Source organism: Pristiophorus japonicus, chromosome 19, assembly GCF_044704955.1.
Source record: "Pristiophorus japonicus isolate sPriJap1 chromosome 19, sPriJap1.hap1, whole genome shotgun sequence".
Taxonomy (NCBI): domain Eukaryota; kingdom Metazoa; phylum Chordata; class Chondrichthyes; family Pristiophoridae; genus Pristiophorus; species Pristiophorus japonicus.
The window spans coordinates 67,308,893-67,333,409 of record NC_091995.1 but is presented as its reverse complement, the minus strand read 5'-3'; the positions used below and the strand labels follow the sequence as shown (position 1 = coordinate 67,333,409).

Here is a 24,517-nt window from a genome sequence, read left to right as displayed (position 1 = left end):
AGTGACCTTGTCCCCAGAATGTGCCTTGTGTGGTTTCATACTGTCGAGTAAGGACTTTACATTGGCGACGAGAAATGGGAATTCACGACCCCCGAGAATGGCCACTGGTAGCACAGAGGAACGGTACTGTGTTGGGGAAGACTGGGATGATTTTGTCGAGAGGCTTCAGCAAAGCTTTGTTACGAAAGACTGGCTGGGGGATACAGCGGCCGACAAGCGAAGGGCTCATCTTTTGACCAGCCGCGGACCAAAGACTTATGCGCTCATGAAGGACTTACTAGCACCCGAAAAGCCGGCAGACAAAACCTTCGAAGAACTTAGCAAATTGATCGGGGAGCACCTCAAACCGGCAAGTAGCATACATATGGCCCGACACAGATTCTACACCCACTGACAGAGCATACCGGACTTCGTAGCGGACCTCCGGCGTTTGGCCAGCCTCTGTAAGTTCACAGACGCCTGCAGGGGAAGATGCTAAGGGCCTTCTTTATCGAGGGCATCGGTCATGTGGAAATTTTCTGCAAATTAATTGAGACCAAGGATTTGACCTTGGAAGCGGCGGCATTGATAGCTCAAACTTTCATGGCGGGAGAGGAAGAGACGAAAATAATATACGCGCGCAATTCTGCCCCTAAGGCGGTGATGGATCAGGGAGTCAACATCATCAATGCGACTCAGAGCCCCGCAGGCAGGCAGGGGCAGTCCGACACTCCCCAGGCAGCAATAGACCCCAGAGTAGGACTTCAACAGAGACGATGGCAGTCTGAACGGACATTCACGTCATCACAGTGGACAATGCGGTCCGGGATGGGGCCATTGACACCCACTAATAGGGTACTTAAGAGTATTCAAAGGAATAGTCAGCACGGAATGCCTGGCCATAGTCCCTTTGTTCCCAACAATGGAAACTTTAACTCATGCTGGAGGTGTGGGGGAAAACACTCAGCTAGATCTTGCAGATTTCAACAGTTTGTCTGCAGGAGCTGTAATCTCAGTGGTCACTTAGTTCGAATGTGCAGGAAGTCTGCAACCAGACTAATATATGAGGCGGATGATCCTGTACTATGTAGGAAGTCAGGGACGCTTCCGGTGTCCCTGACGATGACGTGTGCGGGAAGAGTGTCCACCTCTAGCTCCTGACGGACCGCGTTGCGGAGCTGGAGCTGCGGGTGGATTCATTCTGGAGCATGCACGATGCTGAGAATGACACGTTTAGCGAGTTGGTCTTACCGCAGGTAAAGGGTCCACAGCCAGAAAGGGAATGGAAGACCAACAGGAAGAGCAGTGCAAGGAAGGTAGTGCAGGGGTCCCCTGCGGTCATCCACCTGCAAAACAGATACACCGCTTTGGGTACTTTTGAGGAGGGTGACTCATCAGGGGAGATCAGCCGCAGCCAGGTTCATGTCACTGTGGCTGGTCCTGCTGCACAGGAGGGCAGGAAAAAGAGTGGGAGAGCGATAGTGATAGGGGATTCAATTGTAAGGGGAATAGATAGGCGTTTCTGCGGCCGCAACCGAGACTCTATGATGGTATGTTGCCTCCCTGGTGCAAGGGTCAAGGATGTCTCGGAGCGGGTGCAGGACATTCTAAAAAGGGAGGGTGAACAGCCAGTTGTCGTGGTGCATATAGGTACCAACGACATAGGTAAAAAATGGCATGAGGTCCTACGAAACGACTTTAGGCAGCTAGGAGTTAAATTAAAAATAGGACCTCAAAAGTAGTAATCTCAGGATTACTACCAGTGCCATGTGCTAGTCAGAGTAGGAATCACAGGATAGCTCAGATGAATACGTTACTTGAGGAGTGGTGCAGAAGGGAGGGATTCAAATTCCTGAGACATTGGAACCGGTTCTGGGGGAGGTGGGACCAGTACAAACCGGACGGTCTGCACCTGGGCAGGATCAGAACCAATGTCCTAGGGGCAGTGTTTGCTAGTGCTGTTGGGAGGAGTTAAACTAATATTGCAGGGGTGTGGGAACCTATGCAGAGAAACAGAGGGAAATAGAAGGGGGGGGGCAGAAGCAAAAGATAGAAAGGAGAATAGTAAAAGTGCAGGGCAGAGAAACCCAAGGCAAAAAGCAAAAATGGCCACATTACATCAAGATTCAAAAGGGGCAAAGTATGTTAAAAAGACAAGCCTGAAGGCTCTGTGCCTCAATGCGAGGAGTATTCGGAATAAGGTGGATGAATTAACTGCGCAGATAACAGTTAATGGATACGATGTGATTGGCATCATGGAGACATGGCTCCAGAGTGACCAAGGCTGGGAACTCAACATCCAAAGATATTCAGCATTTAGGCAGTCAGTCGAGGAGGCGGGAGCTCGGAGCAGCGTGAGTCCGGGGTCGGCGAGAGGCCTATAAAGGCCAGCGGGAGTCAGGCAGTTCGAGCAGTCAGTCGAGGAGGCGGGAGCTCGGAGCAGCGCGAGTCCGGGGTCGGCGAGAGGCCTATAAAGGCCAGCGGGAGTCGAGCAGTTCGAGCAGTCAGTCGAGGAGACGGGAGCTCGGAGCAGCGCGAGTCCGGGGTCGGCGAGAGGCCTATAAAGGCCAGCGGGAGTCGAGCAGTTCGAGCAGTCAGTCGAGGAGGCGGGAGCTCGGAGCAGCGCGAGTCCGGGGTCGGCGAGAGGTGTACCGGTGCAGCTACAGGGAGAAGGCAAAGAAAGAAACAAAGGTGACGTCACAGCCTAGGGGGTAAGTGATTGGCTGGTGATTGGTGAGTAGTTTTTCTTTTTCTTCTTATATTAGTCAGTAACTTTTAACATTGTTGTTGCCAATTTAAGTGTATCTAAGGGTTAAGTCATGGCAGGAGAGCTCGGTCGGGTGTTATGCTCCTCCTGTACCATGTGGGAACTCAGGGATGACTCCATTGTCCCTGACGACTACGTGTGCGGGAAGTGTGTCCACCTCAAGCTCCTGACTGTCCGCGTTGTGGAGTTGGAGCTGAGGGTGGATTCACTCTGGAGCATCCACGATGCTGAGAATGACGTGAGTATCACGTGTAGTGAGTTGGTCTTACCGCAGGGAAAGGGTCCACAGCCAGCTAGGGAATGGAAGACCAGCAGGAAGAGTAGTGCAAGGAAGGTAGTGCAGGGGTCCCCTGTGGTCATCCCCCTGCAAAACAGATACACTGTTTTGAGTACTGTTGAGGGGGATGACTCATCAGGGGAGGGCAGCAGCAGCCAAGTTCATGGCACCGTGGCTGGCTCTGCTGCACAGGAGGGCAAGAAAAAGAGTGGGACAGCAATAGTGATAGGGGATTCAATGGTGAGGGGAATAGATAGGCGTTTCTGCGGCCGCGACCGAGACTCCAGGATGGTATGTTGCCTCCCTGGTGCAAGGGTCAAGGATGTCTCAGAGCGGGTGCAGGACATTCTGAAATGGGAGGGAGAACAGCCAGTAGTCGTGGGGCACATTGGTACCAACGACATAGGTAAAAAAAGGGATGAGGCCCTACAAAACTAATTTAAGGAGCTAGGAGCTAAATTAAAAAGTAGGACCTCAAAAGTAGTAATCTCGGGATTGCTACCAGTGCCACGTGATAGTCAGAGTAGGAATCGCAGGATAGCGCAGATGAATACGTGGCTTGAGCAGTGGTGCAGCAGGGAGGGATTCAAATTCCTGGGGCATTGGGACCGGTTCTGGGGGAGGTGGGACCAGTACAAACCGGACGGTCTGCACCTGGGCAGGACCGGAACCAATGTCCTAGGGGGAGTGTTTGCTCGTGCTGTTGGGGAGGATTTAAACTAATATGGCAGGGGGATGGGAACCAATGCAGGGAGACAGAGGGAAACAAAAAGGAGGCAAAAGCAAAAGACAGAAAGGAGATGAGGAAAAGTGGAGGGCGGAGAAACCCAAGGCAAAGAACAAAAAGGGCCACTGTACAGCAAAATTCTAAAAGGACAAAGGGTGTTAAAAAAACAAGCCTGAAGGCTTTGTGTCTTAATGCAAGGAGTATCCGCAATAAGGTGGATGAATTAATTGTGCAAACAGATGTTAATAAATATGATGTGATTGGGATTACGGAGACGTGGCTCCAGGATGATCAGGGCTGGGAACTCAACATTCAGGGGTATTCAACATTCAGGAAGGATAGAATAAAAGGAAAAGGAGGTGAGGTAGCATTGTTGGTTAAAGAGGAGATTAATGCAATAGTTAGGAAAGACATTAGCTTGGATGATGTGGAATCTATATGGGTAGAGCTACAGAACACCAAAGGGCAAAAAACGTTAGTAGGAGTTGTGTACAGACCTCCAAATAGTAATAGGGATGTTGGGGAGGGCATCAAACAGGAAATTAGGGGTGCATGCAATAAAGGTGTAGCAGTTATAATGGGTGACTTTAATATGCACATAGATTGGGCTAGCCAAACTGGAAGCAATACGGTGGAGGAGGATTTCCTGGAGTGCATAAGGGATGGTTTTCTAGACCAATATGTTGAGGAATCAACTAGGGGGGAGGCCATCTTAGACTGGGTGTTGTGTAATGAGAGAGGATTAATTAGCAATCTCATTGTGCGAGGCCCCTTGGGGAAGAGTGACCATAATATGGTGGATTTCTGCATTAGGATGGAGAATGAAACAGTAAATTCAGAGACCATGGTCCAGAACTTAAAGAAGGGTAACTTTGAAGGTATGAGGCGTGAATTGGCTAGGATAGATTGGCGAATGATACCTAGGGGGTTGACTGTGGATGGGCAATGGCAGACATTTAGTGACCGCATGGATGAATTACAACAATTGTACATTCCTGTCGGGCGTAAAAATAAAAAAGGGAAGGTGGCTCAACCGTGGCTATCTAGGGAAATCAGGGATAGTATTAAAGCCAAGGAAGTGGCATACAAATTGGCCAGAAATAGCAGCGAACCTGGGGACTGGGAGAAATTTAGAACTCAGCAGAGGAGGACAAAGGGTTTGATTAGGGCAGGGAAAATGGAGTACGAGAAGAAGCTTGCAGGGAACATTAAGGTGGATTGCAAAAGTTTCTATAGGTATGTAAAGAGAAAAAGGTTAGTAAAGACAAACGTAGGTCCCCTGCAGTCAGAATCAGGGGAAGTCATAACGGGGAACAAAGAAATGGCAGACCAATTGAACAAGTACTTTGGTTCGGTATTCACTAAGGAGGATACAAACAACCTTCCGGATATAAAAGGGGTCAGAGGGTCTAGTAAGGAGGGGGAACTGAGGGAAATCTTTATTAGTCGGGAAATTGTGTTGGGGAAATTGATGGGATTGAAGGCCGATAAATCCCCAGGGCCTGATGGACTGCATCCCAGATTACTTAAGGAGGTGGCCTTGGAAATAGCGGATGCATTGACAGTCATTTTCCAACATTCCATTGACTCTGGATCAGTTCCTATGGAGTGGAGGGTAGCCAATGTAACCCCACTTTTTAAAAAAGGAGGGAGAGAGAAAACAGGGAATTATAGACCGGTCAGTCTGACCTCAGTAGTGGGTAAAATGATGGAATCAATTATTAAGGATGTCATAGCAGTGCATCTGGAAAATGGTGACATGATAGGTCCAAGTCAGCATGGATTTGTGAAAGGGAAATCATGCTTGACAAATCTTCTGGAATTTTTTGAGGATGTTTCCAGTAAAGTGGACAAAGGAGAACCAGTTGATGTGGTATATTTGGACTTTCAGAAGGCTTTCGACAAGGTCCCACACAAGAGATTAATGTGCAAAGTTAAAGCACATGGGATTGGGGGTAGTGTGCTGACGTGGATTGAGAACTGGTTGTCAGACAGGACAGGAAGCAAAGAGTAGGAGTAAACGGGTACTTTTCAGAATGGCAGGCAGTGACTAGTGGGGTGCCGCAAGGTTCTGTGCTGGGGCCCCAGCTGTTTACATTGTACATTAATGATTTAGACGAGGGGATTAAATGCAGTATCTCCAAATTTGCGGATGACACTAAGTTGGGTGGCAGTGTGAGCTGCGAGGAAGATGCTATTAGGCTGCAGAGTGACTTGGATAGGTTAGGTGAGTGGGCAAATGCATGGCAGATGAAGTATAATGTGGATAAATGTGAGGTTATCCACTTTGGTGGTAAAAACAGAGAGACAGACTATTATCTGAATGGTGACAGATTAGGAAAAGGGAAGGTGCAACGAGACCTGGGTGTCATGGTACATCAGTCATTGAAGGTTAGCATGCAGGTACAGCAGGCGGTTAAGAAAGCAAATGGCATGTTGGCCTTCATAGCGAGGGGATTTGAATACAGGGGCAGGGAGGTGTTGCTACAGTTGTACATGGCCTTGGTGAGGCCACACCTGGAGTATTGTGTACAGTTTTGGTCTCCTAACTTGAGGAAGGACATTCTTGCTATTGAGGGAGTGCAGCGAAGATTCACCAGACTGATTCCCGGGATGGCGGGACTGACCTGTCAAGAAAGACTGGATCAACTGGGCTTGTATTCACTGGAGTTCAGAAGAATGAGAAGGGACCTCATAGAAACGTTTAAAATTCTGACGGGTTTAGACAGGTTAGATGCAGGAAGAATGTTCCCAATGTTGGGGAAGTCCAGAACCAGGGGTCACAGTCTGAGGATAAGGGGTAAGCCATTTAGGACCGAAATGAGGAGAAACTTCTTCACCCAGAGAGTGGTGAACCTGTGGAATTCTCTACCACAGAAAGTAGTTGAGGCCAATTCACTAAATATATTCAAAAGGGAGTTAGATGAAGTCCTTACTACTCGGGGGATCAAGGGTTATGGCGAGAAAGCAGGAAGGGGGTACTGAAGTTTCATGTTCAGCCATGAACTCATTGAATGGCGGTGCAGGCTAGAAGGGCTGAATGGCCTGCTCCTGCACCTATTTTCTATGTTTCTATGATAGACAGAAAGGAAAAGGAGGTGGGGTGGCGTTGCCGGTTAAAGAGGAAATCAATGCAATAGTAAGGAAGGACATTAGCCTGGATGATGTGGAATCGGTATGAGTGGAGCTGCGGAATTCCAAAGGGCAGAAAACGCTCGTGGATGTTGTGTATAGACCACAAAATAGCAGTAGTAAGGTTGGGGACAGCATCAAACAAGAAATAAGGGATGTGAGCAATAAAGGTACAGCAGTAATCATGGGCGACTTTAATCTACATATTGATTGCGCTAAACTAACTGGTAGCAATGCGGTGGAGGAGGATTTCCTGGAGTGTATTAGGGATGGTTTTCTAGACCAATATGTCGAGGAACCAACCAGGGAGCTGGCCATCCTAGACTGGGTGATGTGTAATGAGAAGGGACTAATTGGCAATCTTGTTGTGCGAGGCCCCTTGGGGAAAAGTGACCATAATATGGTAGTATTCCTTATTAAGATGGAGAGTGACGAAGTTAATTCGGAACCTAGGGTCCTGAATTTAAGGAAGGTAACTTTGACGGTATGAGGCGTGAATTGGCTAGCATAGACTGGCAGAGGATACTTAAAGGGTTGACGGTGGATAAGCAATGGCAAACATTTAAAGATCACATGGATGAACGTCAGCAATTGTACATCCCCGTCTGGAGTAAAAATAAACTGGGGAAGGTGGCTCAACCATGGCTAACAAGGGAAATTAAGGATAGTATTAAAATCAAGGAAGAGGCATATAAATTGGCTCGAAAAAGCAACAAAGCTGAGGACTGGGAGAAATTTAGAATTGAACAGAGGAGGACTAAGGGTTTGATTAAGAGGGGGAAAATAGAGTACGAGAGGAAGCTTGCAGGGAACATAAAAACTTACTGCAAAAACTTCTATAAATATGTGAAGAGAAAGGAATTAGCAAAGACAAACATAGGTCCCTTGCAGTCGGATTCAGGTGAATTTATAATGGGGAACAAAGAAATGGCAGACCAATTGAACCAATACTTTGGTTCTGTCTTCACAAAGGAAGATACAAATAACCTTATGAATGTACGAGGGGACAGTGGGTCTAGTGAGAAGGAGGAACTGAATGATATCCTTATTAGATGGGAAATTGTGTTAGGGAAATTGATGGGATTAAAGGCCGATAAATCCCCGGGGCCTGATAATCTGCATCCCAGAGTACTTAAGGAACTGGCCCTAGAAATAGTGGATGCATTGGTGATCATTTTTCAACAGTGTATCGACTCTGGATCAGTTCCTATGGACTGGAGGGTAGCTAATGTAACACCACTTATTAAAAAAGGAGGGAGAGCAAAAATAGGTAATTATAGACCGGTTAGCCTGACATCAGTAGTGGGGAAAATGTTGAAATCAATCATTAAGGATGAAATAGCAGCGCATTTGGAAAGCAGTGACAGGATCGGACCAAGTCAGCATGGATTTATGAAAGGGAAATTATGCTTGACGAATCTTCTGGAATTTTTTGAGGATGTAACTAGCAGAGTGGACAAGGGAGAACCAGTGGATGTGGTGTATTTGGACTTTCAAAAGGCTTTTGACAAGGTCCCGTACAAGAGATTGGTGTGCAAAATCAAAGCGCATGGTATTGGGGTAATGTACTGGCATGGATAGAGAACTGGTTGGCAGACAAGCAGAGAGTCGGGATAAACGGGTCCTTTTCAGAATGGCAGGCAGTGACTAGTGGTGTGTCGCAGGGCTCAGTGTTGGAATCCCAGCTCTTTACAATATACATTAACGATTTGGATGAAGGAATAGAGTGTAATATCTCCAAGTTTGCAGATGACACTAAACTGGGTGGCGGTGTGAGCTGTGAGGAGGACGTTAAGAGGCTGCAGGGTGACTTGGATAGGTTAGGTGAGTGGGCAAATGCATGGCAGATGCAGTATAATGTGGATAAATGCGAGGTTATCCATTTTGGGGGCAAAAACACGAAGGCAGAATATTATCTGAATGGCAGCAGATTAGGAAAAGGGGAGGTGCAACGAGACCTGGGTGTCATGGTTCATCAGTCACTGAAACTGGGCATGCAGGTACAGCAGGCGGTAAAGAAGGCAAATGGTATGTTGGCCTTCATAGCTAGGGGATTTGAATATAGGAGCGGGGCGGTCTTACTGCAGCTGTACAGGGCCTTAGTGAGGCCTCACCTGGAATATTGTGTTCAGTTTTGGTCTCCTAGTCTGGGGAAGGACGTTCTTGCCATTGAGGGAGTGCAGCGAAGGTTCACCAGACTGATTCCAGGGATGGCTGGGGTGGCATATAAGGAGAGACTGGATCGACTGGGCCTTTATACATTGGCGTTTAGAAGGATGAGATGAGATCTCATAGAAACATTTAAGATTCTGACAGGACTGGACAGGTTAGATGCGGGAAAAATGTTCCCCATGTTGGGGAAGTCCAGAACCAGGGGACATAGTCTTTGGATAAGTGGTAGGCCATTTAGGACTGAGATGAGAAGAAACTTCTTCACTCAGAGAGTTGTTAACCTGTGGAATTCCCTGCCGCAGAGAGTTGTTGATGCCAGTTCAGTGGATATATGCAAGAGGGAGTTAGATATGGCCCTTGCGGTTGGGGGGATCAAGAGGTATGGAGAGAAAGCGGGAGGTGGGTGCTGAGGGAGGGATCAGCCATGATCTTGTTGAATGGCAGTGCAGGCTCGAAGGGCCGAATGGCCTACTCCTGCACCTATTTTTTATGTTTCTATGACCAGAAGAGTGTTCTTTGAGGCAGGATGACTTTTGGGGCAAATCGATGGACGCCGAGGTTCAGCGGGTCCATGTGGTGAATATTCACAGTTCATACACCAAAACGCCACCAATGATGATGAGGGTTTTATTAAATGGTATCCCAGTACGCATGGAGCTGGACACTGGGGCCAGCCAGTCACTCATGGGCATTCAGCAATTTGAGAAGCTATGGCCACTTAAAGCCAGTAGACCCAAATTAGCATGTATTGAGACACAATTACAGACTTACACTAAAGAAATTATTCCGGTGCTAGACAGTGCAATGTTGGCTGTCACACACAATGGGTTAGTGAATCGGCTGCCGCTCTGGATTGTCCCGGGCAATGGTCCTGCACTGTTGGGGAGGAGCTGGTTAGCCGAGATGAACTGGAAATGGGGGGATGTTCACGCAATGTCATCTGTGGAGTGAAGTTCATGCTCACAAGTCCTACAACAATTCGATTCACTATTCCAACCTGGCGTCGGGACTTTCAAAGGCACTAAAGTAGTGATACACATCACCCCGGACGCCAGGCCAGTGCACCACAAAGCCAGAGCGGTGCCGTATGCGATGCGGGAAAAGATCGAGAGCGAATTGGACTGGCTGTTGAGAGAGGGCATCATCTCGCCTATTGAATTCAGCGACTGGGCAAGCCCCATCGTTCCCGTCCTAAAAGCGGATGGCTCTGTCAGGAGCTGTGACGACTACAAGGCCACCATCAATCGGGTGTCCCTACAAGATCAATACCCGCTCCCGAAAGCGGAGGACCTCTTCGCCACGCTGGCAGGCGGCAAGCTGTCCACCAAGTTGGACCTCACTTCAGCCTATATGACCCAGGAACTGGCCGACGAATCTAAACTACTGACCACCATCACCACGCACAAGGAACTGTTCGTTTATAATAGGTGCCCGTTTGACATTTGATCAGCGGCCGCGATTTTTCAACGAAACATGGAAAGCCAGCTTAAATCCATTCCTGGAATGATAGTATTCCAGGACGACATCCTCATCACGGGTCGAGACACCGAGGAACACCTCCATAACCTGGAGGAGGTGCTATGCCGACTGGGTAGGCCTGCGACTCAAGAAGTCTAAATGTGTGTTCTTAGCTCCTGAGGTTAAGTTTCTGGGCAGGAGGGTTGCTGCAGATGGGATTCGGCCCACCGAATCCAAAACAGAGGCGAGTCGATGAGCACCCATCGGAGTGCGTTCATTTCTGGGACTGATGAACTATTTCGGGAACTTTCTGCCGAACTTGAGCACGTTGTTGGAGCCGCTACATGTGCTCCTGCGTAAGGGTTGCGATTGGTTTGGGGGGGACTGTCAGGAACGGGCTTTTGATCGGGCGCGAAACCTACTTTGTTCAAACAAGTTGTTGACCCTGTATGACCCCCGGAAAAATATTGGTTCCGACATGTGATGCATCGTCCTATGGGGCTGGGTGCGTGTTGCAGCAGGGCAATGCTGAGGGTCAACTACAACCTGTGGCTTATGCCTCCAGGTCGCTCTCTCAAGCAGAACGGGGATATGGGATGGTCGAGAGGGAAGCGCTTGCATGTGTCTATGGTGTAAAAAAAAAATGCATCAGTACCTCTTTGGTAGGAAGTTTGAATTAGAGATGGACCACAAGCCATTAACATCCCTGTTGTCAGACAGCAAGGCTATCAATGCCAACGCATCAGCTCGCATACAGCGATGGGCTCTCACGCTGGCTGCTTATGACTACTCCATCCAGCACCGGCCCGGCACTGAAAATTGCGCTGACGCGCTCAGCAGGTTTCCACTGGCCACCACTGAGGGGGCAGCGGAGCAAAGCGCCGAGATGGTCATGGCTGTCGATGCCTTTGACAGCACAGGCTCCCCCATCACAGCCCGCCAGACCAAAATCTGGACAAACAGAGATCCCCTCCTATCCCTGATTAAGAAATGTGTCCTGACTGGGGATTGGGCGCCCGCACACAGAGCATGCCCTGAGGAGGTCAGACTGTTCCACAGACGGATGGATGAGCTCTCCATCCAAGCCGACTGCCTACTATGGGGCAGCCGGGTAGTTATGCCCCAGAAGGGCAGGGAGGCATTCATCAGGGAACTCCACAGCGAGCACCCAGGCATTGTGCTGATGAAGGCCATTGCCCAGTCACACGTTTGGTGGCCTGGCATTGATTCAGACCTGGAACACTGTGTTCGCAGGTGCACGACGTGTGCCCAGCTGAGTAATGCCCCCAGGGAGGCCCCGCTCAGCCCGTGGCCCTGGCCCACCAGGCCATGGTCACGCATTCATGTTGATTATGCGGGCCCGTTCATGGGAAAGATATTCCTTATTGTGGTAGATGCGTACTATAAATGGATCGAGTGCATCATTCTGAATTCATGCACATCATCCACCACCATGGAAAGCCTACGTGCGATCTTTGCAACGCATGGCTTGCTGGACATCCTGGTTAGTGATAATGGCCCATGTTTCACAAGCTACGAATTCCAAGAGTTTATGTCGGACAATGGCATCAACCACGTCAGGACTGCGCCGTTCAAGCCGGCCTCCAATGGCCAGGCGGAACGTGCGGTCCAAATCATTAAGCAAGGTATGCTCAGGATTCAAGGACCCTCCCTACAATGCCACCTATCGTGTCTCCTGCTGGCCTATAGATCCCGACCGCACTCGCTCACGGGGGTCCCGCCCGCAGAGCTACTAATGAAACGGACACTCAAATGTCGGTTGTCCCTCATTCACCCAGTCCTGACTGACATAGTTGAGGGCAAGCGCAAGTCACAAAACGAGTACCATGACCGTAATTCGAGGGGGAGATGTATACAAATAAATGATCCTGTATTGGTCCTCAATCACGCCATGGGGCCCAAATGGCTTGAGGGCACTGTCATTGACAAAGAGGGGAATAGGGTCATCGTGGTAAAACTCAACAATGGTCAGATTATGCCGTAAGCATCTGGACCAAGTAAAAAAAAGGTTCAGCATCGACAAGGAGGAACCTGAAGAAGACCATGAGATGGAGCTCACAACACCGCCAGTGAACGAGCAACAAGAGCAATCAGAAGAATGCATAGTCCCTGCGGTCAGCCCGGACAGGCCGGAATCACCACAGGTGACAGACACTCACATCAGTGTCCCAACAACCAGAACCCCAACTGCGGCGCTCCACGAGAGAGCATAGACCACCTGAAAGACTAAACCTATGATCCCAATAAGACTTTGGGGGGTGAGGTGATGCCATGTATGTAACCACAATATAACACCACTGTATTACTGTATACACTCAACCTAGATGCACACTTTGACCACAAGGGGTGAACTTGTGGGAAACACTCCTTACCTGATCACACAGGTATAAAAAGGGAGGTTCCACACAGGGTCATCGTCTTTGGAGTCCTGTGAATAAAGAGTTAAGGTCACAGAGTGACCTTGTCCCCTGAATGTGCCTCATGTGGTTTCATACTGTAGAGTAAGGACTTTACAGTAGGGTTCACCCTGAGGATGGGAGGAGTGTTGTTGTGTGACATCTGGTACAACCTGTTCAGAAGCAGGGCGGCACGCAGGAGATGGCGTCGCCGTCAGCACCGTGCAAACAGGCAGCGGGCAAGGGAGGCAGCAGCCATGATTCGTTCATTCTGTGCCAGACCAGTGTGTCCGCCGTCTTCACCAGCCCGAATCAGGATTGCAGTTGATTGCTTGGGTACAAGGGATATCCCCTGTCCACTTGGCTGCTCACTCCTCTGCGGAACCCCAGGACAGCGCCAGAGCATGCATACAATGACACTCATTGTGCCACCAGTTACATCATCAAGCAGTGCATAGGCATCCTTAAGCAGACGTTCCGGTGCCTGGATCGCTCTGGTGGCACCTTGCAGTACTCTCGTCAACGGGTCTCCATAATCATCGTGGTCTGCTGCATGCTGCACAAGCTGGCCATCATGAGGTGACAGCCAGCACTACCACCTGAGGAGGAGGAGGAGGTGGAGGATCCCCGTTGACCCAGAGCTAGGAGGAATCAACCCATCGTAACCCTGGAAGGGAGGTGCAGCTGCGTCTCATAGCTGCTCGCTTCAGATAATGCCATCCACACATGACCCCTCAGGTCCCACTTTCAATGGCCATCGCAATGAGTGCCTTAATGCAGAATTGCCCACTCCCAAAGGAAGCACCTGGCCAGATATATGTGCCAAAAATAAAAATTTATCCAATTATCCAAATCACTGCAAAAACAGAACATAAAGAATATAATAATATTGTAATCATTTTTTTACCCCTGTGCATCTCACTGTAACACCTGTTACACATGACTACCCTAACATTATGCCTAACTGTCATCCCTGTGGCTGCATCATGGGTCCAGGAAGGCTATTGTTGTTGTTGTCTGGGACCTACAGCTGTCCTTCTAGGATGCCCTGGAGCCCCTCTGGGCCTGGAAGGGCCGGGTGCAGACTGGCCAGCACCCTCCTAGGAAGGTGCATCCTCACATATATGAAGGTACCTGACACCTCCCCTGCAATCTCCCTCCAAGCTCAACCGTGGCTATCAAGGGAAATCAGGGATAGCATTAAAGCCAAGGAAGTGGCATACAAATTGGCCAAAAATAGCAGCGAACCCGGGGACTGGGAGAAATTTAGAACTCAGCAGAGGTGGACAAAGGGTTTGATTAGGGCAGGGAAAATGGAGTACGAGAAGAAGCTTGCAGGGAACATTAAGACGGATTGCAAAAGTTTCTATAGATATGTAAAGAGAAAAAGGTTAGTAAAGACAAACGTAGGTCCCCTGCAGTCAGAATCAGGGGAAGTCATAACGGGGAACAAAGAAATGGCGGACCAATTGAACAAATACTTTGGTTCGGTATTCACGAAGGAGGACACAAACAACCTTCCGGATATAAAAGGGTTTGGAGGGTCTAGTAAGGAGGAGGAACTGAGGGAAATCCTTATTAGTCGGGAAATTGTGTTGGGGAAATTGATGGGATTGAAGGCCGATAAATCCCCAGGGCCTGATGGACTGCATCCCAGAGTACTTAAGGAGGTGGCCTTGGAAATAGTGGATGCATTGACAGTCATTTTCCAACATTCCATTGACTCTGGATCAGTTCCTATGGAGTGGAGGGTAGCCAATGTAACCCCACCTTTTAAAAAAGGAGGGAGAGAGAAAACAGGGAATTATAGACCGGTCAGCCTGACATCGGTAGTGGGTAAAATGATGGAATCAATTATTAAGGATGTCATAGCAGTGCATTTGGAAAGAGGTAATATGATAGGTCCAAGTCAGCATGGATTTGTGAAAGGGAAATCATGCTTGACAAATCTTCTGGAATTTTTTGAGGATGTTTCCAGTAGAGTGGACAAGGGAGAACCAGTTGATGTGGTATATTTGGACTTTCAGAAGGCTTTCGACAAGGTCCCACACAAGAGATTAATGTGCAAAGTTAAAGCACATGGGATTGGGGATAGTGTGCTGACATGGATTGAGAACTGGTTGTCAGACAGGAAGCAAAGAGTAGGAGTAAATGGGGACTTTTCAGAATGGCAGGCAGTGACTAGTGGGGTACCGCAAGGTTCTGTGCTGGGGCCCCAGCTGTTTACATTGTACATTAATGATTTAGACGAGGGGATTAAATGTAGTATCTCCAAATTTGCGGATGACACTAAGTTGGGTGGCAGTGTGAGCTACGAGGAGGATGCTATGAGGCTGCAGAGCGACTTGGATAGATTAGGTGAGTGGGAAAATGCATGGCAGATGAAGTATAATGTGGATAAATGTGAGGTTATCCACTTTGGTGGTAAAAACAGAGAGACAGACTATTATCTGAATGGTGACAGATTAGGAAAAGGGGAGGTGCAAAGAGACCTGGGTGTCATGGTACATCAGTCATTGAAGGTTGGCATGCAGGTACAGCAGGCGGTTAAGAAAGCAAATGGCATGTTGGCTTCATAGCGAGGGGATTTGAGTACAGGGGCAGGGAGGTGTTGCTACAATTGTACAGGGCCTTGGTGAGGCCACACCTGGAGTATTGTGTACAGTTTTGGTCTCCTAACCTGAGGAAGGACATTCTTGCTATTGAGGGAGTGCAGCGAAGGTTCACCAGACTGATTCCCGGGATGGCGGGACTGACCTATCAAGAAAGACTGGATCAACTGGGCTTGTATTCACTGGAGTTCAGAAGAATGAGAGGGGACCTCATAGAAACGTTTAAAATTCTGACGCGGTTAGACAGGTTAGATGCAGGAAGAATGTTCCCAATGTTGGGGAAGTCCAGAACCAGGGGACACAGTCTGAGGATAAGGGGGAAGCCATTTAGGACCGAGATGAGGAGGAATTTCTTCACCCAGAGAGTGGTGAACCTGTGGAATTCTCTACCACAGAAAGTTGTTGAGGCCAATTCACTAAACATATTCAAAAAGGAGTTAGATGAAGTCCTTACTACTAGGGGAATCAAGGGGTATGGCGAGAAAGCAGGAATGGGGTACTGAAGTTGCATGTTCAGCCATGAACTCATTGAATGGCGCTGCAGGCTAGAAGGGCCGAATGGCCTACTCCTGCACCTATTTTCTATGTTTCTATTATGTACTGGCAGTCTGCCAGGTCTCCCCACGTCAGGAAACAGTATTCTTCTTCTGTCCTCCACACCGTCCATCAGTGTTTTCAGCTCCATATCAATGAACCTGTTGGCTCTCCTTGCACCTGTTACACCAGCCATCCTTCCAAAATCCTTCCTCCCTCAGGGCCTTGCTGCAAACCCTGGCCTTTGAGCAGCTGGCTCGTTAAAAACACTTACCTGCATGCTGAATTTCTTAGTGGTGATAACACTCAAATTAAGACAGCCACACCGCTGAAAAATCCACTTTGGAAGGGTTCATTCGCGCTGGAACCTATTTGTTCACTTTTGGGGCTGAACATGGGGTGGCCCAGCCACAAAATATTTTGCCGACCTCTTCCATTTTGTTGGCCATGAAGAACTTGCTCAAACGGCTCACAAAGTCTGCCTAATCTTCTCCTTCCACAAATCGTTCCAACAATCCAATTGTGCTCATTTTTGCATGCAAAGGTTCTTGTTGCCTCGTCGCCAAATGTTGTGTATGCAATAACTGTTAGACTGAGTACTGTTTAACTCCAGGAGGTATGACCTTGGCTCTCCTTTAATACGGCCCAAAGTGACTAATATACAAAATGGCTGGCCTTTTATACTTGGGCTGCACACACGTGCGTGCAGCCCAATGGCCTCCAACAGTGACGCCATCTAGTGGCTAGTGATCCCAAAAGTACATACATGACTGGGGGATCACCAGCTTTCCGACAGTACTGAATTTCAAGCCCTAGGGTGAGCTTCAGGTGTCAGGGATATCACTGATTCAGAGTTTGCCTGCAGTTGGCAAGAATTAGCATGCTTCTGCAGGATTAAAAGACCTTCAGCAGCTTAAAGCGACGGGATTCCAAGCAAATGAACTGGGAGCACAGCACAAGAGATCATTACAAATGATGTCTGAAGTGTGAAGGAGAGCAGAGAGCCCCCAGGTTCTTGGATGCAGATGTGGATGTGCCACTGGACAATGTTAGAGGAGGGAGGCCCTGTTGGGAACAGAGTCCTGTAGGCCCCATACAGGGTAGCTCAGGTGTGGCCATAGCAGTCAGTGCCAACTCCAAGAGCACAAACATGGCTAGTCAGAGCCAGAAAAAGTTAAATGACCATCTGAGATCAGGTAAGGCAAGACTTGCCAGCCACCAAGAATGCACAGTACTGAGCTGCTCTGTCCATTACAATGACTCCCCTCACACTCTGTTAAAGTGCTTGAATTTTTTTTATCATCAATGCCCAAGAGGTGGCACAGTGCTCTTGACAACCCCAGTCTTTACCTGCAAGTGTAGCTTACTCACATGCATCTGACTAGAAGCCTCATAAGGAATCTAATTGCTTGATGCATGCATCTGTCACCATAACCATTAAAGGCTGCATGCTGATACCGAAGGTAATTCTTGCTTTTTTCATTCTTTTTCCAAAGACAAGATAGCCTGTAACAAGAGACTGAGAACTTCAAAAAGTGGCACCATCCCCAAACTTCTGATCACCACCCACTATGAAGAAGTGGTTATAATGAGAGATTTTAATTATCACATAGACTGGGAGAAGCCTCTGACCACCTATCCTCCCCATCACTAAGTCAGCCTACTTCCACCTTCATAACATCGCCCGTCTCCACCCCTACCTTCACTCATCTGCTGCTGAAACTCTCATCCATGCCTGTATTATCTCTAAACTTAACTATACCAGTGCTTTCCTAGCCGGCCTCCCACATTGCACCTTCCATAAACTTGAGTTAGTCCAAAACTCTGATATCCGTGTCCTAACTCTCACCAAGTTCACCCATCACCCCCGTATGATAAGGTACCCCATAATAGATTGATGAACAAGGTCAGAGAATGTGGAGTCAGGGGACAAGTAGCAGAATGGATAACTAGCTGGCTTCAAGACAGAAAGCAGAGAGTAGGGGTAAAAGATCGCTATTCACAGTGGCAGAAGGTGGATAGTGGTGTTCCACAAGGATCAATGCTGGGACCACTGTTGTTCACAATTTATATTAATGGTTTAGACTTTGGAACCAAAAACATTATTTCTAAATTTGCAGATGGCACCACATAGTCAATACTGAGGGGGACTGCAACAAATTACAGGAGGGCATTAATAAACTTGCAGAATGGGCACCTAATAGGCAAATGAAGTTCAACACAGAAAAACATATAAGGTATTACATTTTGGTAGGAAGAATAGGGAGGCCACTTATTAATTGGAGGGTGAGAGTCTAGGTAGGGTAGAGGAACAAAGGGATCTTGGAGTGCAAATGCACAAATCGCTAAAAGTTGCAACACAGATTAGCAAGGCTGTAAAAAAAGCAAACCAAGCACTAGGGTTTATTTCTAGAGGGATAGAATTGAAAAGTAGGGAAGTTATGCTAAACCTGTATCAAATCTTGGTACAGTTCTGGTCGCCATATTATAAAAAGGATATAGAGGCTCAGGAGAGGGTGCAGAGAAGATTTACAAGGTTGATACCAGAAATGCGAGGGTATACATATCAGGAAAGGATGAACAGGCTGGGTCAGTTTTCTCTTGAAAAAAGGTTGAGGAGTGACCTATAAGGGGTCTTTAAAATTATGAAAGGTTTTGATAGAGTCAATACAGAATGTATTCACTTGTGGGGAAGAGCATAACTAGAGGTCATCAATATAAGATAGTCACCATGAAATCAAATAGGGAATTCAGAAGAAACTTCTTTACTCAAAGAATGGTGAGAATGTGGAACTCACTAGTACAGGGAGTGGTTGAAGCGAATAGTATCGATGCATTTAAGAGGAGGCTACACAAGCATATGAGGGAGGAGGGAACAGAGGGATAGATTTAGATGAGGAAAGATGGGAGGAGGCTCGAGTTGGTTGGGCCGGATGGCCTATTTCTATGCCGTATATCCAGATGCACCAACATCAGTGTCCTCGTCCAGGCCAACATCCCCAGCATTGAAGCATTGACCACACTTGATCAGCTCCGCTGGGCAGGCCACATTGTCCGCAGGCCAGACACGAGACTCCCAAAGCAAGCGCTCTACTTGGAACTCCTTCATGGCAAATGAGCCCAAGGCGGAGAGAGGAAACATTACAAGGACACCCTTAAAGCTTCCCTGGTAAAGTGCAACATCCCTACCGAAACCTGGGAATCCCTGGCCAAAGACCGCCCTAAGTGGAGGAAGTGCATCCGGGAGGGCGCTAAGCGCCTCGAGTCTCATTGCCGAGAGAATGCAGAAAACAAGTACAGGCAGCGGAAAGAGCGTGCGGTAAACCAGTCCCACCCACCCTTTCCCTCAACGATTATCTGTCCCACCTGTGACAGGGACTGTGGTTCTCATATTGGACTGTACAGCCACCTAAGGACTCACTTTTAGAGTGGAAGCAAGTCTTCCTCGATTCCGAGGGACTGCCTATGATGATGATGATATCTTATGTAATCCTATGTACTCACTATCCTACATTGGCTCCCAGTCCAGCAATGCCTCAATTTTAAAATTTTCATCCTTGTTTTCAAATCTCTCCATGGCCTCACTCCTCACTATTTCTAACCTCTTCTAGCCCTACAACCCTCGGCTATTTCTGCGCTCCTCCAATTCTGGCCTCTTGCGCATCCCAGATTTTCATTGCTCTGCCTCTGGCAGCCGTGCCTTCAGCCGCCTAGGCCCTAAACTCTGGAATTCCCTCCCCACACTTCTACACCTCTCTCTCCTCCTTTATGACCCTCCTTAAAACCTATTTCTTTGACCAAGCTTTTAGTCACCTGTCCTAATATCTCATGTGGCTCGGTGTCAAATTTGTTTGATAATCACTCATGTGAAGGGCCTTGGGACGTTTCACTATATTTAGGGCGCTTTATAAATGCTAACTGTTTTTGTAGAATATATTTCTAGAATTTAATTTGGACAGTTTTCTGGAAGAATGGTCCTGATTTTAAAGGTAACGTGTGGGTATGGTGTGCACAAGCCCTGAAACAGGCAGTGAACCTGATCTTTACAGCCCGTCTCATTGGCATAAATTGTCTTATTGACCCGCCAGATCCGAACGTCACTGGGCCCTGATTGCATACTGAAAGCAGGCCTCGCTATCTTCCCGTGGGTGTCCACTCCACTGCTCAAAAGAGCAGGTTAACATCGAGACGCGGCGTGAACAGAGGGGGTAAGTGACTGCCTTCATTTTAACTGCCTCCTCCCGTCTGGTTTCCGCCAAGCAGGGGGAGTTAAAATTGGGGCCAATGTTTTAGAACAAGTAGGGATAAGGTCATACTAGATTTAGTGATGAGTAACGATTCAAAATTAGTTAACAATCTGACAGTAAGTGAACATCTTGCAAATAGTGACCATAATATGCCTAAATTTGAGATTAGGTTTAAGAAAGAGAAGCAAGAGAAACAAATCAAGATTTTAAACTTAAGTAAGGCAAACTTTGAAGGGGCTGAGAAATAAATAGACCACAGTAAAGTAGGCTGAGCTGTTAATGGGCAAACCTGCAGATAAACAGTGGGAAGTTTTCAAGGAAGGTTTTGGTACTATACAAAACCAGTACATAATCCTAAAGCCAAATGATCCACTTGTGTCGTTAAGCAACCATGGTAAATAAATGAGGTAAGAGACACAATTAAGCTAAAAGAAAAGGCTTACACAAATGCAGAAATCCAGCAGATTGGGAGAGCTAAAAAAAACAACAAAGGGATACAAAGGAAGTAATAACAGGTGCAAACAGAGAGTATGAACATAAACTTTCAAGAGATATCAAAGCTAACAGTAAATACGTTTACAAATATATTAAGAGAAAGAGTTGCCAAAGCATAGAAACACAGAAAATAGGTGTAGGAGTAGGCCATTCGGCCCTTCGAGCCTGCACCGCCATTCAATGAGTTCATGGCTGAACATGCAACTTCAGTACCCCATTCCTGCTTTCTCGCCATACCCCTTGATCCCCCTAGTAGTAAGGACTACATCTAACTCCTTTTTGAATATATTTAGTGAATTGGCCTCAACAACTTTCTGTGGTAGAGAATTCCACAGGTTCACCACTCTCTGGGTGAAGAAGTTTCTCCTTATCTCGGTCCTAAATGGCTTACTCCTTACCCTTAGACTGTAACCCCTGGTTCTGGACTTCCCCAACATTGGGAACATTCTTCCTGCATCTAACCTGTCTAAACCCGTCAGAATTTTAAACGTTTCTATGAGATCCCCTTTCATTCTTCTGAACTCCACTGAATACAAGCCCAGTTGATTCAGTCTTTCTTGATATGTCAGTCCAGCCATCCCGGGAATCAGTCTGGGATAGCAAGAATGTCCTTCCTCAAGTTAGGAGACCAAAACTGTACACAATACTCCAGGTGTGGCCTCACCAAGGCCCTATACAACTGTAGTAACACCTCCCTGCCCCTGTCGCTATGAAGGCCAACATGCCATTTGCTTTCTTAACCGCCTGCTGTACCTGCATGCCAACCTTCAATGACTGATGTACCATGACACCCAGGTCTCGTTGCACCTCCCCTTTACCTAGTCTGTCACCATTCAGATAATAGTCTGTCCCTCTGTTTTTATCACCAAAGTGGATAATCTCACAAGCAGAATATGAGCCTATGAATGACAGATATAGACATGACTTTCATGGCAGACTTGTTAAATTAATACTTCATGTTAACACTGGTGGTGGGCAAATTACTGGAATCAATTCTGAGGGACAGTATAAACTTTCATTTAGAAAGACATAGATTAATCAAGGACATGGATTTGTTAAGGGAAGGTCAACTTGATTGAATTATTTGAGCAAGTAACAAGGAGCGTCGATGAGGGCAGTTTGTTTGATGTAGTTTACATGGATTTTAGCAAGGCTTTTGACAAGGTCCCACATGGTAGGCTGATCAAAAAAGTAAAAGCCCATGAGATCCAAGGGAGTGTGGCAAATTGGATCCAAAATTGGCAGGAAGCAAAGAGTAATGGTTGAGGGGAGTTTTTGTGACTGGTAGGCTGTTTACAGTGAGGTTCCACAGGGCTCCGTACTCAGTCCCTTTCTTTTTGTAGTATATATTAATGATTTAGATTTTAATGTAGAGGCATGATAAAGAAATTTGCAGATGATACAAAAATTGGCCATGTGCTCGACAGTGAGGAGGAAAGCTCTAGAGTGCAGGAAGATATCGCTGAACTGGTCAATTAGGCAGAAAAGTGGCAAATGGAATTCAATCTGGAAAAGTGAGAGGTAATGCATTTGGGGAGGGGCACCAAGGCAAAGGAATGCACAATAAATGGGAGGATACTGAGAGGTGTGGAGGAACAGAGGTACATGTCCACAGATCCTTAAAGGTAGCAGGACAAGTCAATAAGGTAGTTAAAAAGGCATATGAAATGCTTTCCTTCATTAGCCGAGGCATGGAATACAAGAGCAAGGAGGTTATGCCTGAACTGTATAAAACATTAGTTAGGCCACAGCTTGAGTACTGCATGCAGTTCTGGTCACCAGATTACAGAAAGGATGTGATTGCACTAGAGAGGGTGTAGAGGGGATTTACGAGGATGTTGCCAGGACTGGAAAACTTTAGCTATGAGGAAAGATTGGATAGGCTGGGGTTGTTTTCCTTGGAACAGAGGAGACTGAGGGGAGATTTAATTGAAGTGTGCAAAATTATGAGGGGCCTGAATAGAATAGATAGGAAGGACCTATTTCCCTTGGCAGAGGGGGTCAATAACCAGGGGGCATAAATTTAAAGTAATTGGGGGGAGGTATAGAGGGTGGTGGTGATCTGGAACTCACTGCCTGAAAGGGTGGTAGAGGCAGAAAGCCTCACCACATTTAAAAAATACTTGGATGTGCACTTAAATTACCGTAACCTACGGGGCTACGGACCAAGACCTGGAAAGTGGGATTAGGCTGGGTAGCTCTTGGTTGGCCAGCGTGCACATGATAAGCCGAAATGGCCTCCTTCCATGCTGCAAATTTCTATGATTCTGTGAATGACAATCATCAACAAGAGCGAGAGTCTAACCACCTCCCCATAACATTCAATGGCATTGCCATCATTGAATATCCCACCATCAACATCTTTGGGGTCACCCTTGAGCAGACACTTAACTGGACCAGCCACATAAATACTGTGGCTACAAAAGCAGGTCAGAGGCTGGGTATTCTACGGCGAGTGTCTCACCTCCTGACTCCCCAAAGCCTTTCCACCATCTACAAGGCACAAATTAGGAGTGTGATGGAACACTCTCCACTTGCCTGGATGAGTGCAGCTCCAACAGCACTCAAGAAGCTCGACACCATCCAGGACAAAGCAGCCCGCTTGACTGGTACCCCATCCACCACCTTAAACATTCACTCCCTCCACTACCGGCGAACCGTGGCTGCTGTGTACCACCTACAAGACGCACGCAGCATCTCACCAAGGTTTTTTCGACAGCACCTCCCAAACCCGCCTAGAAGGACTAGGGCAGCAGGTGCATAGGAACAGCACATCCAAGCTCTCCTCCAAGTCACACACCATCCTGACTTGGAAATATAACACAGTTCTTTCATCGTCACTGGGTCAAAATACTGGAATTCCCTACGTAACAGCACTGTGGAAGTACCTTCACCACACAGACTGCAGCGGTTCAAGAAGGTAACTCACCACCACCTTCTCAAAGGTAATTAGGGATGGGCAATAAATGCTGGCCGTGCCAGCGACACCCACACCCCGTGAATGAATACAAAACAAATTAATATAAGAGAGAGGGAGAAACCAGGAAACTACAGACCCATTAGTTTAACGTCAGTTACAGGGAAATTAATGGAATCGGACATCAGGGACGGAGAGATTGAGCATTTGAACAAGTATGAGCTGATAGAAGCCGCAACTGCTGATACACTGACTGGACACTCAAAACACTGAGCACCAGCATCAAATGGCTGAGTGTTCTAGTTGGTCAGGAAAGATTCCCAAATATCAGAATGAAATGCCTGTAAATGAATATCTTTTTGAAAGTATGCTGTGCACATTATTTCAGCGGAGACATCAGGTGTCTTTTACTACATGAGTACACAGATATAACTTAAAGGGTGAGAGAGAAAGAGAGAGATAGAAAGACTTCTTGCCTGCTAAGGCGATTGGTTACCTTTTGCTTAATCAACACTGGCATGTTTCTCACCAATTCATTATAAGGAAGCTGGAACTATATACACACTCTCTGTTCATCTTTTCACACCAGGTGGAATGTAAGCTTCTCATTGGTCTGCCCCTTGAGTTACCTCCTAATGTTCTTTTTTCAAAGGAGGCAGCACATAACCGTCAACAGAGAATTCATACTGCTGGCAGACCAGCCAAAGTACAATGTCTCAGCTACTAGAAAGGAGCAAGCCTTCCAAATAATTGGAGAAGTACCTCTCAAGGACTCTAGACCTT

The 24,517-nt window shown here is 47.4% G+C and overlaps 1 protein-coding gene across 3 annotated transcripts in view; it reads right to left on the bottom strand.

Annotated features, from left to right (window-relative positions):
• dmc1 (DNA meiotic recombinase 1) overlaps window positions 1–24,517 on the bottom strand; it is a 402,159-nt gene that overhangs the window by 107,300 nt on the left and 270,342 nt on the right. The window lies entirely within an intron of this gene.